At 40.6% G+C, this 21,211-nt stretch overlaps 1 long non-coding RNA gene across 1 annotated transcript; it reads left to right on the plus strand.

Moving 5' to 3' along the window:
• The first annotated feature begins 10,185 nt into the window (after window positions 1–10,185).
• LOC107314386 lies at window positions 10,186–19,076 on the plus strand. Its single transcript, XR_004307482.1, has 4 exons — window positions 10,186–10,301; window positions 12,448–12,574; window positions 16,324–16,568; window positions 18,128–19,076. It is a non-coding gene; the product is annotated as an uncharacterized LOC107314386 (long non-coding RNA).
• Window positions 19,077–21,211: the final 2,135 nt, after the last annotated feature.

Consider the following 21,211-nt stretch of genomic DNA (forward strand, 5'->3'; position numbering starts at 1 on the left):
AAATCTCTTTTATGTTTATCATTGTTTCAAATTCTTCTTGATTATAGCAGAATGATCCCACTGTAAAACCAAGTAAGCCAGTGCCTTACCAGTTCTTCTAACACCTACAGTCTCTAATACCTTTATGATTTCTGTGCTTCAGTTTTCAGAAGTGAAAGGAAAAAGGCCCTGAATTTTTATCATGTTCCTTCCCATTTAGTTCCTTTTCTCTTCCTAGAAGACTTGAAAGCCTATATTCAAAGTACTAGATGCAAAACGATATATATTTGTAAAATCATATTGTTGGATATTAAAGTAAGTGACAGGTAGCTCTATATTTAAGATTTATTATAAAGCTGTTTTTCCTTATAGTTTACCTTGTGAAACATCCACCTTCCAGCCTAAAATTTGCCATGCTTAGTGAACAGTTTTGAAAAGTTTGCTTATAAAATATTCAGACCATTTCCAAGTGAGAATGAGAAGCAGAATGCATTTCTCCCATTTTATCTCGTGACAATTTTTATCAACTGTTATTGGCAAAATGGCTAACATTCAAAATTCAACATTCAAAAACTGTGATTTGCCATGGAAATAGTTCTGCCTATGTCCCAGTGTTCAGCTTCGTTTTGAAGAAAACTGATTTTTCTTTAACTGTAATCAATGTTTGAAATTCTCATACCGACCATGCATGCTTCATAATCCTGATCTTGGGAAGGCTTACACGAATGCTTAACTTTACGTGCTCTGAACACTTCCACTGGCTTCAACATAATGACAGCAATATCAGCCTGTGTGAGGAGCAAGTCTTTATAAAATAATGTTACATGCTTATTTTCTAATTACTGACATACACTATAGTTAATCTTGGTGTACAATGGCCTGGCTACATTTCACATACTTTCATAGAATCTTAGAATCATAGGATGGTTAGTGGGCAAATCCTCCACTCACTTAGGCAATCTCAACAAAGGAGAGGTGGATATGGTTTAGATACATGCTCAGTTCTCTGCTGTTGTGTGACACTTCTCCTCAGAACCATTGCCTTGGCTATGTGAGACAGAGGTGCCTGAGCCAGTCATTTGCCATCTGGGTATCCCCACAATGCAGCAGTGCATTTTGATGCAATCTCCAGTCTGAAGGCATTTGAGTCATATTAATGTGACCAAGCTAATAAGCACTGCCTCAGGGAGCCATTACCTAATGTTTCAGCAACTGTTGAGGGTAAAATGCCAAATCCAGATATTCTCGCTTCCCAGGCAAGTGCTGCAATCACTGCAGTAGAGAGCAACAGTCCATTTTGCTGTTTGACTTGTTGATCAGCCGTTCCTATCCTGCTCATGGCTTGTTTTCCATGTATACCAGGAAGGCTTAAATTTTGGACAAGCTGTTAAGCACAAATGAATGCTGGGAAAAATATGTATGAACTTGTCTTTACTGGGCAGGGAAGAAAACTCAAGTTTCCCACTAGAAGAGAATGCTCCAAATATGTTGCAGTGCCATATTCTGGCTGCTGTACATACTGACCCTCTCTCCCGCAAGACTGAGTAGTCGTTGGCCCTTAGCACATATCCTGAATGCCAGTATCAGCCCAAACATTTGGTGCTACTGCTGTGTCTTCTCCCTTTAGGAACACCAGAGCCACATGGCAGAGCTGAGGATCAAGATCCCTGGGCAAACTGCACTGTCCCTGACTCACATAACAGCCCTTAGGAAGAGGGAGTGGATGGGAAGGGCTCTGTGCTGGTGCATTAGGTGGGTATAGAGCAAGATTGTGCTAAGCACAAATGCAGTACATTTTCATTATGTGCAAATGGCTGTTTGTGATCCATTTTGCAGCACTCAAGTGGAAGCAAAAGAGCGTGTGCATCACAGCATGGATGCTCTCAACTTGCATTGGAAGAATGTGCCAGACCAGTTCCTCCCTTTTAAAGGTTCACAGGCAATAAAGCCATCCTATCTAAACCAAATGCACACATATCATTTTATCCCAGGAGCTATGATGACTCAAGCTTCTTTTTCTTTTCTTTTTTTTTTTTTTTTTAAGCTGATGGCATCATTAAAAGGTTCTAAATTAGAACGGAATCCTTGAAGAAATAATAGCCTCATGATTCATTGCCTCCTGTTATTTATTTGCTCTATAAATTACTTAACATCATTGTAGAGAGCTCAGGGTGAGGCTGCATAGTGCAGGGGCTGCCTGTAAGCATTAAGGACTCAGACAGTGGACTGTCAGGGACTGAGACATGAGCACATGCTGGACTGTCTCTTTAGGGTGTGCTTAAATGGAGTGGCAGCATTATTTGGTGCTGGGGAACTCACCCAATTCTTGATGGTGATTGTTTTTCACCAACTTTGAAGAATGGTGAGATATGTTGGCATCACTCCAGATGAATTTAGTCACTTGTAGCTCTTCTAATATTTCATAGGCTCAGTGGGTTGTAGAAAACTGTCATTAAACATGCAGAAGCAACGCTGACGTTTACTCTGCAAGGAGGAAGAGAACATATGGAGTGAGCCCACGCTTTGTGCACTGTAGCACTTCAGAGACCGGATTAGCATCTCTTTTTTCAGTTGCAAGTCTGGCCTGGAAGATTTGCTAATTGACTAGTGTTGTTAGCATGGCAGAAACATCAGTGTGCATCCCAAATGCAGCTGCAAGCAGGATCCTAATGTAATTTTCTACTTTCTGATGCTTGATTTCTAGTAACTTTCAGTAGATTATCACCAATCTGCATCTGTTGACATTTTAAGTGAGGTCACACCTGTTACCAAAATGGCTTTTTATTGGTGTTTCTGTTTTCCATCTCCATAACCTCCTCTTGCCCCCCACCAAACATTCAGTGGTGATATAATAAGTGTGTTTGGTTTCATGGTCTTACTCCATGCCATGTAACTTAGGTAAAGAAGTAAATATCATACCTATAAAAATTCCATTAATAATAGATACCTTTTTTTTCTGATCAAACAATAAATCTATTTACAAGTACAATTCACAGCTTTCACATGGCAGTAAAATGTTCTAGGAATGACACAGTAAGCAGAATAAGAGTACCTTTCTTTAACTCCAGTTCTGTTTACAGCTTGTAATTCCGATATGGAAAACACTGAAGTGAAAATGTAGATAGTAAATAATCATTCTCTGTTCTAGGGAATTATTACAAGAAGTGTTTTGGAACCAGTATTTATGGCAGATTGTACTATAAATGGAAGAGATGGAAGAGGAAAAAAACATTTATAATTGACTCATTTTTTATAGTTGCTTCATTTTCTCTTTCTATAAGTACGTACACATATGCATCTGCACTGAATGTACTGAACTATTACTTATTCATGGCTCCCCTCAGTGTCTTCCAACACTAGAAGGGAAAAAATAGTGTGAGCTAACAACATCTGAGTGTTAGGAAAGCCATGGGAGAATCCTAGGATTACACCTAGGCTCTTCATTTGCAACATCTTACATAGCTCTTCCCAGGATGATGCAAATGGTGTGGGTGCAGTGCCATTGATTTTGGAGTGAGCTTTGGAGCTTTGTTTCATGCTAGAATAAAGTTGGTGGTGGATGGGCTAGACTTCACCTGCGAGCTGCATTCCTCACCTGTGCAATTCTCATTTCCAGAGCCCAAAAATTTAGGGTTATTTCTTTGACAGCTGATGTAGAAACTGAGGATCAGGTTCTCCTGCTTCTTTGTAGGGTTTCCAATTGCATCCATTACTGGAGCCTCTGAGTACTTTTTCATGTCAACATTCTCCCACGCAAGAAACTACAGAAACCTCATCATTAAATCACTCAGAGAGTTCATGGGGCGTCTGGCAGTTTCCTTTTTTGGAGTCGGCACTCTTGGTTGATGGTGTTTAATTTGGAAGGAGAAAGAGCGAGGAAATGAGGTGGGAAGAATTAAAATTTGGATACTTTTGGGACCACAGATAGCAATGAAGTTCTCTCCCATGCAAGCCTGGTGACATCTCTTAGAGGCCTCCAGAGTGGAAGTGCACTTGCTCCCCTCTGGAATAATTTCCACAGAGACTTCCCTTTGATCAGAGCTGTTTTTTTGTCAGTTCTCAAAGGCATCGGCTCAGATGAACCCAGCTGTCACCAGGGGTCACAGACTGAAATTTGGTCTTTCATGGAGCAGGGATTCAATCCTTCAGCTTCTTTGAAAAATGAGACTTTGAATTAATGTCAGAGGCTATTCATGAGGTAGGGAAGAACTACAGTAGAAGCTTTGAGCATTTTCTGCAGCTTCAGCCATACAGGATGCAACACTATATACCGATTGGAATTGAGTGGCATCCTTAAACTGAGGACCAGATATGGTTTATTCTAATGATTTGTGGCTAATGCTGACAAATGTATATAATGTGTTAGCTATGCCCCACCCTTGGGAGGAAGAGAGAAATCTGCTTTCCAAGATGAAGATGAAAAACAAGCATTTTAAGAAATTAATATGTGAGTCGGTTGCCAGGTTTAGTGAGAAATCTGGCAGGACTCTGGAGCTTTGCACCATTCTTGACAAATGGACTTCAGCAGTGGAGCCTCCCTCAAAGTGTGTTTGGCCCTGAAATGCCAGCAGGAGGGGCATTTCATTACAAAGCTGTATCAATTCGGTGAAACCTTCTGTCTCCAGCCTGGCTTGAACTCTGCAGGTTACAAATGCTCCAGCTGTGGTGTTGGATGTATTACCGGAGAAAAAGTGAATGTGTTTTGGATATAAAAACTGGAAGAAATGCTCTGGTAAATAGAGAGTGGGAAGGGTGTTAAGACTGACTCCCATGTCATAGGGTTGTGTACTGTCAAACTGTACCATATGTTAAGTATTCCTGGGCATAGATTAAGCACAGCAAATGGCAAACTTTCACATACTGTTCATGTGCTCCTGGATCAAGAGTTGATCTCTGTTTAGGAGTTGTCATTTAGTCCGTGCACTGGTGGGTGTTTGGATGCAGTCATTAACACTAGGATTGCTGGGGTGGGATGGGGAAAGCAGGCCAGACACTCCCCTAAAGACAAATACTGTAAGGTTGCAGAGGCTCATTGGAGAAAATATTTCCATCATTATAGCGTGTGTGTGTGGTTACACAGGAAGAGTTCTGCCTGAGATGCCCTCTCTGGGTCTAAGTGCCCCATGCTAGCTGCTTTTCCAGGACAAAGTCTAAGTGAGAAGCATGGATGGCTCACAAGTGGGAAGTGCACAGTGACAGATTTTTTTCTGGTGTTCCCTGTGCTGCCTCCAGTTGTTTCTTACCAGGGACCATGCCGCAGGAAAAAGTGGCAAGGTAAATGTGGGAAAGGGTTGTTCCTGGGGTGAGGGTGACACTCTTAGTACAGAAGAGATGTTAAGGAAATCCAGAATCACAGAATGGTTTGTGTTGGAAGGGACCTTTAAGATCATCAAGTTCCAACCCCCAGCTGTAGGCAGGGACACCTCCCTCTAGACCAGGCTGCTCAAAGCCCCATCCAGCCTGGCTTTGAATGCCTCCAGGGGGCTAAACATCCACAATCTTGCTGGATAACTTGTTCCAGTGTCTCACTACCCTCACAGCATAGAATTTCTTCCTAATATGTAATCTAAAAGAAGACTGTGAGATGAAAGAGAAGTCCTAAAAAGATCTTATCTTTTGTCTAATACAGGACAAAGGTTTTCATGGGGATACCTCTTGTGCATTCTGTCATCTCATGTTGAAAGCAGCTTTTACAGAAAGGTATTTGTATACAAAAATGGCGAGTTGGCCATTTTTCTGGCTACTTTTTTTTTTTTTTTTTCTTTCCAGTGGTTAATTGTCTGTACTCCTAAGAAGCTGTGCCCCATTGCTATGCTAGATTTGCTGGACTTCACCTTTGGGTAATTAGTCTTTGCTATGTTTCTCTCAGCTAGATTAAATATCCCCTTCGTAGATAGCATTTTCTCCCCATGTATGTAATTATACCCCGTAACCACATTGCTTTTCAGTCTTATTTTTGATTAACTAAAACAGATTGAGCTCCTTCAGTCTTTCCTTGAAAGGCAGCAGGTTCTTCTGTCCTTTCTTTACTTCGAGCCCTTGAATTACATTTCACGACTCTTCTCTGCCTTGTCCTTTCTAACAAATGTGTAGCAGAACCTGACTCAGTGTTCTTCTGTCAGTACTAATAATAACTGTGGGACATGAGCTGTGCCAGAACTTCTGCTTTTATTTAAAAAACCAAACCAAACAAAACAAAACAAAAGCCACTCTGAACTCCAGGCATCTACAGATGCTTAGATATCAATGTGTGATGATACCACACAGATCATGTTCTGCTGTTTGTCTATTATAAGTCTCAGTACTTTCCTATGGCTGATACAGACATGATAAACTTCATAGATAACCCAGAGCTAGTTTTTTATATTATACTGTATTGGTTTTTTGTTGCTTTAAGTAGCCCAGAGACTCACAACATTGCTTTCTTAACTGTCTGTAATCTAGTCTTCAGGTTGTGATATGGAATTGCTCAAGCACTGGACAAAGAAGTTCAATACACATTGTTAACCAGAGTAGTTCAAACACACTATTTTCTATTCTAGATTCATTTGTTATACATAAGATATTGTATTATTACTTTTCTTAGTACATTACCATCAAATTCAGAGGGTGCCTGGGCATAGATGGGCTGCTGTTACAGGCACATAATCATTTTTCAGGATCCACTAATTTTGGAGTACTGGATTTCAAGCCTTTAATGTTGTGCTAAACCAACAGGCTTATGCTGAGGTATAAATATACAGAAATCACAGTGTGTGTTTTACAGGTGAATATAATCTACAGCAGCAGTCACCTAATTCTGAAATAATTAAAAACAGGCAGAGAGGATGACAGAGAAAAATACTTCAACTAACCAATATTTTGTTGATGACACACACCGAAGGAAACATCAGAATAAACAGATTTAAGCACATTTAGGAGCTTAGATCATATATTATTTCATTCTGTCCGTAGCACAAAAGGAAAGAGTCTCTCTGCCAAGCTTGTCTGATTGCTTGTGACGAGATTTGGAGGGTTGCCTTTTGAACAAATGGAAGTTTTTCTCTTCAGTGATCCCAGTCTGGGTGCTTCAACTGGGCATCAGTGAAATGTGACACAAAATTCCCTTGATCACAGAGCAGGCTTGTGAAGGAAGATGAAATGAATGGTTTTGAGTCAGGATGAGAGAGGCCCTTTTGTACTAAGGAAAAAAAAGTAAAGCCATCCTTTGCTGTACGCAAACTATCGTGTACATGCCATAAAACTGGGAGCTGGGGTTGTTTGTGTCAATGTCAGTTTTCACAGAAGGGCACAGAGATGGGAGCCTGTTGAGAAGTACTCTGCGTGAACCATTTCTGGGCTAAGCAAGGTGAGCACATCTCACAGCTGGAAGGAATGATTTCTCTTAAAGGGTTCATGCATAAGGATGGAGCAAGAAGAATGACACCCCCACTGTACAGATGGTGAGTCAATACACAAATGGTGGTGGCCAAAAAAACAACCATAGTGGCACGCAAGAAAATTATGATTGATCCAGGCCTTGAGTGTGGGTCTTCCAGGTCCCATGCTGGAAATGTGGGAACAGCATGATGGGAGCAGAGAAGGAAGACTGCCAGGGGCAGTGTGAATGTCTTGATTCAACCCCAGGAGGTGAAGCAAAGTTAGCAGTGGGAAGGGACTTAAGCTGGAGCACCAAGGACACATAGGCTGAAGCTATCTATGCTGTACTTAATCAGCTTAGATGCTGCCTTTGCTGCAAGCCAGCACCGGGGTATTTGAGACTCATCTGGTCCAACCTATCAGCCTCATGAGTGCTTTTGTGACCACAGTCAGCTCCTGTAGGCTGTCAGACACCGTTATCTGAAGTAATCAAACAATAGAGGATTCAGGAAAAGAAGAGAAGGAAAAGAAAACAAGGTAAAGAAAGGAACTGAGAAAGCTCTTTGATCTAAGCATTCTCTGAATAAGATTTATTATTATTATTCTAATACCTTTTACCACAGCAGTATGCCTTTCTCAGGCAGGAGATGCCAGCTGGGACAAAACAGGTGCAAAGCTGGTTCACTTTACAACGTGGATTCTTGCCTAATAGGGTCTGAACTCCAGCCATCAAATGAATTTCAATTAGATGCTCAGTTTTGTCCCTGAAATATCAGACGCCTCTGTGATTCAGCCAGCTATGCACATCTTCCAGGCAAAGCCTTTTACACTGCTCTGGGTCTAAGCAGGCTGTGCCAAGACCCACTCCCTTCCTTTGGCAGGTTCATTGCTCCCATACGAAGCAGATTCAGGGAGGGAAGTACAAGCACTACAGAGTTTCTGTGGAATGGCTTTACAAGAGGAGCATGCCAGCCCCTACCTCCTCAGCTGCCTCCCTCCAACAAGAGGAACACCAACATATAAGCATTTCTATGCTTCATGCTCGTGATGTGAGAAGCAAACTTGAGGTTCTAGAACATTCTCCAAAGAACGTGACTAAGCATTGCCAGCTTCCTTGGGGTCTAGAGCAGGTCATCACTGAGGTGGAATCCTAAAAACTGAGTCAAATCTGGACAGCTCAGGTTCTCACAGAGCACGGAGTATATTGACATTAACAGTGCTTCTGCTGGAGCCTGGTGTCTTGAGAAAGCCTCAACCATTTTCCAACATGAAAGTAGTTATCATTTATACTGACATAAGGCATGAATCAGCAGAGTTCAGGATACAAAGAGAAAGCAGCTGGGTTTCATAGGGACTAAGAAAGAAGAATTTTTTTGGCAGGATTCAGATAGTTCCAAAGAGCCAAGGGCAGGACTGTCAGGCAACAAGCTGGTGGGCAGCAGCAATGATATCAGTGAAATAATTTCTCATCACGTGACCTTATCTTCTTGTCTACATTGTCTTTCCTAGCTGAGTGATACCTTTCCAGCAAATGAAGCTAGATGAAGGAAGACAGAAACAGTGAGGGTTGCACACTGCACCTGACTTAGACTTCTCCAGGCTAAAATGTCTCAGCTCCTTCTGGACAGAAATGGATATTTTTATCCTCGTTTTGCATATTATAATTTCAGCTAGTTTTCCTTAAGTCATATACTAAGCTTTTGCCACATCTGAAATAAACAGTAGCTTCCATTTTATTTTAATTGATCATTTTTAACCATTATTAAGTAATAGCATTATGTGAAAACCTAGATGCTGTGAAGAATGCATTATGGTACATTGTCTCCTAAGTTTTCAATAGAGCTATAGACATTCTGGAGCTAAGTAGATAAGATGGAAAGCAGGAAAAAGGATATTTTCATTATAAGACCTAGCTAAGAATTGTCCTGTCTGAAAAGAGATTAGTATGACTGATATTTTGCCATGAGAAATTTTAAGTTTGACAACAAATTCCAGTTTTCCACTGAGAAAATGCAAATGACAGCTCTGGAGCTGTGCGCCTGGCAGGCGTTTGTCGACTTTGTTTTCTGTCTTCTGAGAGGCGACGGAATCAGGGTTCTTCTGACAGGCAGAAAGTCAGTGAGTCAAAAAATAAAATAGTAAATTCTGTTTTAACTTTCCTTAAGTTTGTGTGTGGTGGGGACGTGGGTGTCCTCCATTGAATTTCACTTCTATGGAAATCATTTGTGTGTATTTAATACATCCCTTCCAAGAATTCAGGGAGCACAGCAGCGTTGAGCTCTGTGGGTGCTGCACAAACTGAGGTACTGAGGCACAAAAGAAAGTGCAAGCCAGGATTTCCCCAGAAGGTGTGTTTGCTAAGCCTAACCCTCACTTCAGGAAGTTTTTGATCTTTTTTCTGAACATCAAAATAACCAGCAATATTAAAATAAATAAATAAATAAATAATAGAGTGATTTAGATCTGAAAAATATTTCTAAGTCACCTTGTTCAACTTCAGAATTAGATCAGGTTGCTCAGGGCTTTATCCACATTGGCCTTGGGAATGTCTCAGATTGCACAAGTTCTTTGGGTTGCTGTTCTAATGCTTAACCACTCTCACAGTGAAAAGTTTTCCTCATATTACATGTAAATTTCTGTTGTTGTGAATTGTGAACTCTGCTTCTAGCACTTTTGCTATACATGCCTTTTGGTGGTGGGAGACAGCCATTAGACCCCTTGAGCCTTATCTTCTTGTATGGGAGATTGGTAATCACAGCGTGAACCACTGATTAATCAGCTGAGGCAAGTGTGGGGTCAGCTGCGGGAGCACAGGTGAAAGTTATGTAGCTGTGCTCCCGGGAGGGGTGGAGTTCGACTCCACCTCCTCTGAGACCTCATTTAAGGGCTGACCCTCACTGAGGCAGCATCTCTTGGAGATTGCTTGCTAGTGAAGATCGCCTCAGCTCCTAGCATCATCACTGGTGAGTTCCCCTTTTCCTTATACCTTCTATACTTCTATTACCACCCTTGTAAGTTACCATTCTTGTTAACGCCTGTATAGTTACCACCAATACAGTTACCATTCTTGTTAACGCCTGTATAGTTATCACCAATACACTTCTCCAAGATAAAAATAGGTCAACCTCTCTTTATGTGACCCTCAACTTTGTAGGTGGTCCTTCACTGAACTCTCTCCAGTTTGTATCCTTCTGTCTCAAAACTGAATGTAGTACTCCAAATGCAGCTTCAAAATTGCTCAGCAGAGGGAAGTAACCTCTTCCCTGGACTGACTGAGGTGGGGATAGTGGCTGGAATGGCACCTGTCTTAAAAGGGTTTTGGGTGGGTATGCAGAAGGCTATGAAAAAGGCTCTGATTGCAAGACGGAGCTCCAAATAAATGTCCTTATACAGAATATTGCTGTAACATGCAGAATGGAAATGTGAAGGCAGCAGCAGAAGCTGCATTGCTCTGGATGTTTTAGAAAGAAATAATTCAAGCGAAATTGGAGAGGAGAACTATTTCAAGCTCAAGTACCAGCTATTCAGAACTAGCTGTAGAAATGAAACCCTCCCTTTTGGCTCAAAAATGCTACTTTAGTGCTGGACACTGCATAATGAAACATGTTTTATGGTGATTGCTTCAGTTCAGCTAATCTTAACCTGATGTAAAGGTGTGCAGTGTAACAGAGAGTGGAAAAGTAGCATCACTTGTCAAGTCTATAATTCCCTGGCAAGTTAGCAAAGACTACTCACCATAACTTATGTGTTTCCTGCTCCTTAGTTCAAATAAAGCTCTTCATAGTGCGAATTAAGTCTATTAACTGTTAATTTCCTTATGGTATGTATTTTTGACAGCGGCATATAAAGATGCTATTGTAGTTTACTGGGGTTGATTATAGGTTCTGGCACAGGATACCCAGAGAAACTGTGGGTGCCCCAACCCTGGAGGAACTCAAGGCCAGGTTGGATGGGGCCCTGAGCAGCCTGATCTGGTGGATGGCAGCCCTGCTCATGGCATGAGGTTGGGACGAGGTAGTCTTTAATGTCCCTTCCGACCTAAGCCAATTCTGATTTCCCTGTAGGCAACCACTGATACAGTAGTGTCTCCAACAACAACAAAGGAAGTGAAGCCAATAAAAGGAGAAACACAGAACCATCGGAACTGTTGGCTGAGTATGGGTGTGGGGTTTTAGGAAGTGGAAGTGTTTGTAGTGGGAGATTTCTTACTACCCAATGTGATCAGAACCATAAATGCAACATACTATGCTCTTGCTCTCTCTCTTTCCCCTTTCCTTCTCCCATCTCTCCCCAGAGAAGGATAAATCTAACCAAGTGTTTTCATAGGAATGATGCCAGTAGAGACCCTGGAAGGACAAGTCAAACTAGCACATCCCTGGAGTACCCTGAATAGTCACATGCTGCTTTTTACTAGGCTGAGCAGTGAGAAAGAGAGAGCAATCCATTACTTAATCTTGCTGCCATTCCAAGATTGTTCCCTGCAGTAAATTTTACAGCAGTTTGTCCAGGTTGGTTTTAAAACATTCAAGTGATGAGACTTCCACCAGTTTACTTGGGGGAGCTGTTTTACAGGCTAACAGACATCACCATTAGCACTATTTCTTGTCACATGCATCAGCGGCTCTCCCATAAATAATTGTTAACACTACAGCTACTCTATGGGACCAGGAAAGGCAAAGGAATACAAATTGGGAGTCAATATTCAGATGAATAAGGAGAGGGAAAAAAAAAAAAAAAGAATAAAAATGTTTGGCTGCTCTGGGAACATACAGGACTGAGCTGGTTTATGAGCACTTGAGAAGGTGAAGAAGAGATAACTGGTTACCCTGAAGAAAAGAGAATTCATCTGATAGAGTTCAGTCACAGAGAGTTGCTGAGTTTGGCTATGCCACCACAGCACACCTCTAAGTAATTTACCTAATGTATATAATGGGGTAAAAGTCTAATGAGGAAAGCCACTGCAGAGCAGCTTGGAGTCTTCTCTATTATGTCTGTTTAATATATGGAAATGGATATATGACCAAGTGAGTAATGTCTAATTTTTTGTACCTCAGATTATTCTACTGAAAAGTCATTTTCTGTTCCACAATTTTTTTTTTTCTTTTGCAGATGTCAGCATCTGAAAATATGGGTGCAAGCTTGCAATCCTGGATGCAGTAAGATCTGCAGTGTTCTGCACAAAGGAGAAAAGAACCTGACATTCTACTTGGCAGCTATAGGTAAATCATCACTTTTGGTAAGCCACACTGTACTCAGCATCATTAGTAACTCATCACTGATAATGGTTGTAACACCAACAGATGCTTATCAAAATTCTTTGCTGCAGTATTTCACCCAAAGCGTTCACTTGCTCCTCTTTGCAAATAATTCAGCAAGTGATTCAGTAATTCCACTGTAGCTCACTGGGCATTGCCACCTCTGTCTGCTTTGTTTGTTGTTACATGTCCATTTACCTCAACCTTTTAATAAAGAAAACCTGCTGAATGTATTCTGCAGATGATATTTATCTCAGAATACGGGTATGGGCTGTTACAAAAAAAATTAACAGGCTGGTGTATACAACATCAGTGATAATCGCACTGAATGACACACACAACAACTTTAAATGCAGGCTGATGCCTCCCTCACAGAACAACATCAGCATGCTATTTAGGGAGAATTCTGCAACTGCAGAGCAGCCCATGGTCTCTAGCTTTAGAGAGGGACCATCTGACCTCAGGAGTCTGTTTGCTCTTCTGATCAGTGCAGAATGGTTCCTTTGACTACTTTTTGTGCAATGGGATTAGTATAGTTGAAGCAGTTCTGGAGCAATGCTTCCCCAGGGGTATTTCTCCACATCTTAATAGAAGGGAAGAGGTTTTTCTTAACACTCAAACCTCAGACGTTTGCCTTCTCTAAAGTTTACCCCATTATGCAATGCCCCATTGTACCTAAGCCTGCACAAAGTCTTGACCTCCTGGGATTTTCCTTGAATTTATTTGGAGCTGATTATCATATCTCCTCTTAGTTGTTGCTTTGCCAAGGTTTGTGTAGCTTGCTCTTTTAATCTTTCCATATCAGTCAAGCCTTCCTGTTACCTAATAGTAATTGTGCATCCTCTCGGAACTCTCTCCAGCTTTTTGCTATCTTTCCAGCAATGTGGTGTTCAGAACAGCTCATGAAATGCCAGCTGCATTTGCAGCTGTGAAGAGAAGGCGATTCATTCATCTGCTGTGCTGCAGAGCATCTTAAGCTGGATTGTCCACCTGTCCTAACATCTTTCATTCCTGCTCTTTCAAGAGTCAAGGGAAAAACAAGTTCCACTTCTGGAGAGCTGCCAAACCAGTGAAAAGTCTCTCTGAATGTGTTATGCCATGATTCCCTCCATGAACTCTGCTATACCTGCCAACAAGCATGTACTACCTAATTTGAGGAGGATGCTAACCCAGCTATTCGGGATATGGTTTTGTTGTTACTCTATCTTGGTCAGACTTTTTTGTGGTAGTACCATCAGAGCTCCAAGCAGTCAATGGTGCAATTCTTCTGGAGAGAAAAAGAAAGTTGTTCTGTTTTTCTTTAAAGCTGTATGCCAATGCAAAATCTTTTCTAATTTACTTATTTTCTACTTGTTTTAATATTAAATAACTTTTCAATTTATGCTTAAATGAAAGCATTCAGCTACCAAGCCAAATTCCTTGAAACCAGGTATCTGCCCAGGTTAGCATCATCATTATTAGTACTGTTATTTTGCATGATAAAGAACTATCAGTGAGAATATACAAAAATGTATTATGTATACTTCTACCACTGTTTAGCAAGCAATTCTATATTAGGGCTGAGAGAAACACAGATGTCTTTGGCTTCTGTAAGCATTGCAATCTATCATATAATTGGTCTGTCAGAGCAGTGATTTTTTTGTCACTAATTGTAGGTCATATTAGAAAAAGATCGCAAACAGAAGCTACAGGCACAAAAGAAACAAAAGAGAAAAATGAGACAATGGCAAAATGAAAAGTTGTGAGAAGAGCCTGCTGGTTTGCTAGCATCTGTGCATGAATAAAGAAGGAGGAGGAGATAAAAGGAACATATGAAACCCATGGTAGTAGAATGGAATGGGATAGAATGGGATAGGTTAGGATAGAGCAGAATAGAATAGGAGTAGTTCAGTTGGAAGGAACATTCAAAGATCATCTGGCTCAACTTTCTGACCATTTCAGGGCTAATCAATTGTAAAAGCATATTCAGGGCATTATCCAATTTCCTCTAGAACACTGACATGCATTGGGCACCAATTACCTCTCTAGGAAGCCTGTTTCAGTGTTTGACCATCATCATGGTAAAGAAATTTTTTCCACTATCAAGTTTGAACCTCTCATGATGCAGCTTTGTGCCATTCCCATATGTTACTTCTACATCCTTTTTCAATCTTAGAAGCACAGACAATATTAAGAATTGTTTTAAGAATTACTCATCTTCACAGTGCTGAAACCACCAGATGCAGACTGTTGCCATAACATAAGTAAAATAAGGCTTTGTGTGATTATGGTGGTAGCTGTAATCAATTAACCAATTCTGCAAGGTTACTTTACTTTTTTCAGGCTTCCTTTCAAATTGTTGACAGTTAGCATTCATCAGTTGTGGTCTGTAATTAAGGCTGGATGCAGTTCTGAGAGATGTGCTCTCACGAATCTTAGAATACCTGGCTTCTTGGAGGATTCAATTTCTTTGGTCTGCATTGCAAAGAGAATGGCGATTAATGAACAATATGGCCTCTTCTGGACTTATGATCCAGAAAATTTCTTTTTTCTCACTACTTTTCCCCCAAATATTCCGACCAAGATTTAGTAGTTGCATTATTTCTTTTTATTTTTCAAGAATAATTCTCTGACCTTGCTCCTCATTTTACTTTGAATGTTTTTTTTTCCTATTTCTCCATCCCTATTAGTGTTTGAAATGCCCCCTGCCCCCCAGCATTGAATGCAAATTTCATTAACGCGCTGTTTATTTTTCTTCCAGACCAGTTAACGAGGGTGATAAATGAGATAGGACATAACACCAGTCCCTGTGGCACCCCAGTAGTTACCTCCCCCAAATTAAAACACTGCCATTTATCATTACCATTTGCTAATGTTCTTTCCGCCAATTTGTAGACCCCGTGGCAGTACTCCTACTGAAGCCAATATGAATTAATTATTCAAGCACCTTCATGGGAGAAGCAATATCAAATTTTTTTTTTTAATGAAAAACCAAAATGCAGTATACCAACTGAATTTCCAGTAGGCACTACTACTTTAGTTCTATTTAAACCTTATATATCTGTTTGAGAAGATTTATTATTTTATTATTTCTGCTTCAGTGGTACCTTAAAAATCCAACTGGTCTGAGGAACCATTGTTATGTTTATTGCTAAAATTTTATCTCCAGCTGTTTAGTGATTCTCTTTCCTCCTCCTCTCTCTCATATTTTCTTCGTTTTCACTCCAAAGATAGAATGTAAATTAGTGGAACTGTAATTGCCAGTATCACTGACAGCCCCTTTTTTTGTAATTTGCATATCAGGTACATTTACTGTGTTTTGCGTATTTGCTGCTTCCACTTTGTCTCTTTCAAAAAAACCTCTTTATTATAAGCCATGTTTGCCTGAAAACAGACTTCTCTCTCTTTCTCCAGCATGCATCTGCTCCTACTGCGTGTTCCCCACTGCAGACCATATCACTGATAATCCCTTCCATGAGAAGTCTCGGCAACTGTCATGGAATTGACTGATGTCACACTTGGAGGTTTAAGCAGGAAACAAGTGGCAGAAATACATCGTCTCTTAAGAAACTGAGGTCCCACTTTGTCTGTGCAAGGAGGTGTTAGAACTAGCTCAGTTACATCCTGAGCCCAGGAAAAGATGAGCTTTGCAAATAGACTTCATGCCAGTTTTGGTTTTTGGAAGACTTACAAGGGGATAGTTTGCCTGTAAATCTGCTAATTTCTTTTTCTTTTTTTTTTTTTTTTACAGTAAATGGGGTTACCTTCCTTACAGTCTTCTCTGTACTCCCTTTCCTGGGACAACCAAGTAGCAGTGGTTGATGGAGCTTATCTTCCGTGAAGGAGTACAGCACTCCAGACTTCAGAATATTTCAAAGGAACTCGATGGAATCTTCTCCTTTATCAAAGAGCTTGAAGGAATTATCTCCCCTGCCTCCTAAAACTGCAGGATCCAACTGACTAACCTGACACTGTGGAGCAGCCTCCTTCAGCAAGGTATTTAGTTCTGTGATGGTGTCCTCCTTCACAGTAGAAGAAATGTAGCTGCTCATCGGTTTCTTGCCTGTTACAGCTCTGGGGTCACACTGGGCTAGGATCTGGACCTCAGATCATCCTGACTCCTGAAACTACTTGTTACTGGCTGTCATTACTCCTCCAATATAGAAGGAAGTATTTAGCACCTTTCTTCAGCATTCATTAAAACCAGCAGCTCCTTTCTTTCTCCCTCCACTGATGATTATACACAAGCCACTGGCCAAAGGTTAGCCTTACTGTGGGCTCTATACCCATTAAGTAGATTTGGACTTCTGCATCTGAAATTTTGCATTTGTACCACTCCATCTCAGCAAAGCTCCGCACTCTGCCCTGAAAATTATGAATATGTCCTTTGTTCTTCTACTCCGGACAACACCTTGATGATTTTGGAGAAAATCAGAAGCCCACAGTGTCATTACTGTAACAGATATGTGGAATGAATCACAGAATTATTGGAAGGGACCTTAAAGATCATCAAGCTCCAACCTCCTGCTGTGGGCAGGGTTGTCAGTCAGTAGATCAGACTGCCCAGGACCCCATCCAACTTAGCCTTGAGCACCTTCATATATGTATTGCAATATTTCTAGCTGGATGTCTTTCACACTTATCAATGGGGCTCTAAGAAGAGTCATACAGAGAGGAGACAACTGGACAAACAGATCTGAATGCACATTTGGCATAAAGATTGTGGTCAACAAATGCTTTCTGGTAACGTCCAGTTAATCCTTACCGCCTTGTATATTGTGGTTACATAGAAGAACACATCCTACCCTCTAGTGTGGCTCTTGCCCTTCTAAAACCTTGTGTTTTCTTAGGTAATATTTGGTCTGAGGGGAGGTACTAATCTTTGTAGAGTGGGTACCATGGCTTGGGCTGCTTTGCAATGGAATGAATTTGCATTTATTCAGTTAACCCTGTGCTTCAGTTCAGATGTGTTTTCTGTAAAGTAGGGTTGTCTGAGTGTGAGCTACTGTTGAGAATATCTCCAAAATTTTATCCAACTCAAATAAATTTATTTCTTTTGATGATGTAAGCAGGCTGTTTACTCAGAAGGATTCAAAGCTAGTTTCTACCTGCTTTTTCCTAATCCTGGTGTGATTCAAGAGTCAATATTCCATTCAAAATAATGCAGTGACAATGAAGTGGTATTGTTTTAATGGTGTTTACTTGTTCTTAATGATGTGCTGTATCTCAGTCTCCCCATTACTGACACAATCAGACAATAATGAAAGGAGAAACTAAACAGCATTGCAGACAGTAAAATCAAAGAAGAGATGCTCCTGTTGAGATGAAAGAAAGATTCCAGCAAGGTTCTGAAAACTCACAAATGTAGAATTTTTAGTGCCACAGCAGAGGTCTCTCTACCAACAAGGACCTAACTGTAAAACCAAAGAAAAATTCCCATATTCAGAGCATTCAGAACCCTTTTCAATATAACCATTCTACCCCCTGAAGTAATTTTTTGGCTGAAAAATGGTTATTCTTCTTTTCCCATTCGTGTTTTTTCTCATTCTTTCCAGATTTTATACCCCAAATGTGGCAGAGAAAATTACTGAAAAGGACTAAGACTAGGACTAGGACTCCTCAGTCTACAGAAGAGACAATGGTGAAGAGGTATAATGCTCATTGCCTCATGAGAGCAGGAAAAACAGAGAAGGGGTAGAAAATTCCTCTCTAGCATAATTTACAAGTCATGAGTTGTGTTTGTATGAATGGTTCAGTAGGGCACATGAACCCAACTTAGTGCCAGGGCCCCATCTTAAATTTGATTGATTGGATTGGTGGTAGGTCTATTTAGATTTAAATTATTATAAAGACATAAAGGACGTTGAAAGCTTGTTAGAAAGAGAAGCAGATGGACAATGCAATAGCACATTGCAAAATGATACTGGAAAGGCAAAATAAACGGAGGGATGGATTCTATAGCCTACAGGAAGTTTTGAGTCAAATCAGATTAACAATCAAGCAAATTCTGTCAACAAGTAACAGGAACCTTATGAATCGAATTCCATTTCCATGTAGCAAAAATACAACATTAGGATTTAATTACTGATTGCCTGATGAGGACTGTGATAGAGACTGACACACTGAGGAACGTCAAGGAGGTCAATAATTTGGTCCTGGGCATTTACTGTTTATGTGGTTATGTGGCAAATTAGACTACCTACCAAAAAATTAGCTGGTGAGGAATTATGTGGTATAATAACATTCAAATAATATTGCAGGAGGAGCACTGAAGGCTGAATCCCTGTTAGACCAACCAGTCTGAGCTGAAAGCATCCCAGGTGGACAGTTAAATGTTAAGGACCACACTGTACCAGGGAGTTCGGAATTACTGTGCATCACAAAGTTGCCCCTTGCATGATAAATTGCTGCAAGATAGTAGATGTTTGCTCAGTTCATTGCATGGTTTTGCAAATGCACAATTTGAAATGGGTTCTTGTTAAGTACTAAAAATTCCAGTGGATGTTGTCCTAGTAAACAATCTATCAGCTATTCCTGTTTATATTGGATTGAGACTGAAGTTAAATTTTACATAGAGAAATATGTCCCTATACACATGCACACGCACAATCTCAGACACATACATACAAAGAGATGAAGGATGGGAGCTTTTCTGATTTCTAGTATCAAATCACTGTATGCCTCTTGTGCCCAACAGCAGGGATAGGTAGGGCATACAGACAAATGAGGAATGCTGATATCAGTTGTGTTTCCAAGTACCTTAAAAGGTTCCAGCTGAACTAAATCTTATCAAGAACTTGGAAATAAGTCTGATATCTGCAAAAACATTTGCAGTGGCTTAAGGCAAGGGAGCTGGGCTGGTAGTGAGCTAACCAAAACTAGAGATGACAAAGACAGAGTCTGCCTGTCCTGAAGCAGTGGCTCTCATAAATCAGTTTTTTGTTTTCCCTAGAATTCATGTTTAAACCCATCATTTTGTAGATACAGGAGTGCAAACCAGGGAAAGCCATTCTCCTTCTGCTGGTAACAACTGTGGCTATTTAAGCCAATGGGACTGACTTGATACCCTGCAGTAAGTGAATGGTTCCAGGGTCTGTGGCTCAAATATTGTGTGTGGACTTTCTGTCTGTGCTGGAAGGGTTTGGCTCCAAGTTCGTCATCCCTTCCCAAATCATGAGTCGCAGCTGCTCCACATACTTTCATCTGTAACTGCCTGTTCAGTCCTCAAGAAATATAGGTAAATCCAGTGAAGGAATTGTTACAAACACATCATATACCTCTTTCATCTTTGTGCTTTGCCCTTCTGTATGAAATATCCAACTGTGCCTGACACAGAGCCCATTCTTTCTCAAAGTCCCTCTCAGTTATTCAGCACCAGCTGGTCTGAACACATGTGTAACCCCACTTGCTACAAATATGGTCCTTCTATATGCAGATGTATATGAAGAGGTCTCCAGTGCTTACACAAAGTGTGTGAAACAAAGCATGACCTTCAGTTCAGGCAACTGACCTTTAGGGCTCCATCTAACGCAAGACTTGGGCTTTAGCTGGAATCTAGGCTCCTCAATTGACAAGATTTATTTATATGTTGGAACATGGTAACTTGGTGAAAAAATGCAGGCAAAGCTTAAGCTTGAGTGCACTCCAGCCCTCCAGCATCACCTAATTGCCTGCAGTACTGACCCAAGCCTAGAAATACTTAGCTGCACAAAGCTCTCAAAGCCTGAAGTCTTCCTGCCTTTTTCTTTAAATAGCAGCTCCTAAGAGCAAAATCCTGTGCTAGTAGTCATGAGTGACTGAAGTAAACTGAACTTAGAGAATGTTAAAGAGCAGGCTCAGAAGAGCAAGAAAAACCTGTGAATCTTAACTTTTCCCTTGGCATTGTCCAACAGTCCTAGATTAAGATGTTTTTTTGGCTTCTTGAAAGTATACATACAAGAGGTTTTGGAGGTAATTGAGAAAAGAAAGAACGTTAGCTTCATTTTTACATAATACAACTTTTAATGAGCTTATTATGGAGTGAACACTTGAATAGAACACTAAGGTCATACGTCCAAAGATATCTGAGCCAGAATACTGAAGGCTACAACTAAGAACTGTGTGTTTAATACACTATAATTATAACTGCAAATTGTGCTTCAGCCCAAGGCTTTACAGCAAAGCTGTAAAAAGTAAAATCTATTTTAATCTTTAAGGGCACTTTGCTACATTCTTCTTCTTCAAGGCTAAACTCAACTAGGTCAGTCCAGGTAGGAGTTGAAAAAAATATGAGCTCTTTCTCCCTGAGCAATAAATATTATCTTCAATATCAAAAGCTGGATCGCTACCAAGTACACTACTTGGTTCCTCAGGGAAGCTCAGTCTTGGGTGTGAACATCTATCAGAGCTGAACAACAGCATACAAGGCAGTGGGAAAGTGCACAAGATCAATATAGAAGAAAAATTCTCACCCACAACCCTTGGTGGTTATCAGATAGCAGGAACATCTGTCATTTCATTGGCTTCATTGAGCCCATGTACTCTTGCTGTGCAGGTACCCTTGGGTGAAAAGTTTGCTTATGTGAAATTTTTGTCCCAGTGTCCTCCCTTTTCATTTCATTTCATTTCATTTCCTGATCAAAGCAAGCTCTCTTGACTTG

This window comes from Coturnix japonica, chromosome 1, assembly GCF_001577835.2.
Source record: "Coturnix japonica isolate 7356 chromosome 1, Coturnix japonica 2.1, whole genome shotgun sequence".
NCBI classification, from domain to species: Eukaryota; Metazoa; Chordata; class Aves; order Galliformes; family Phasianidae; genus Coturnix; species Coturnix japonica.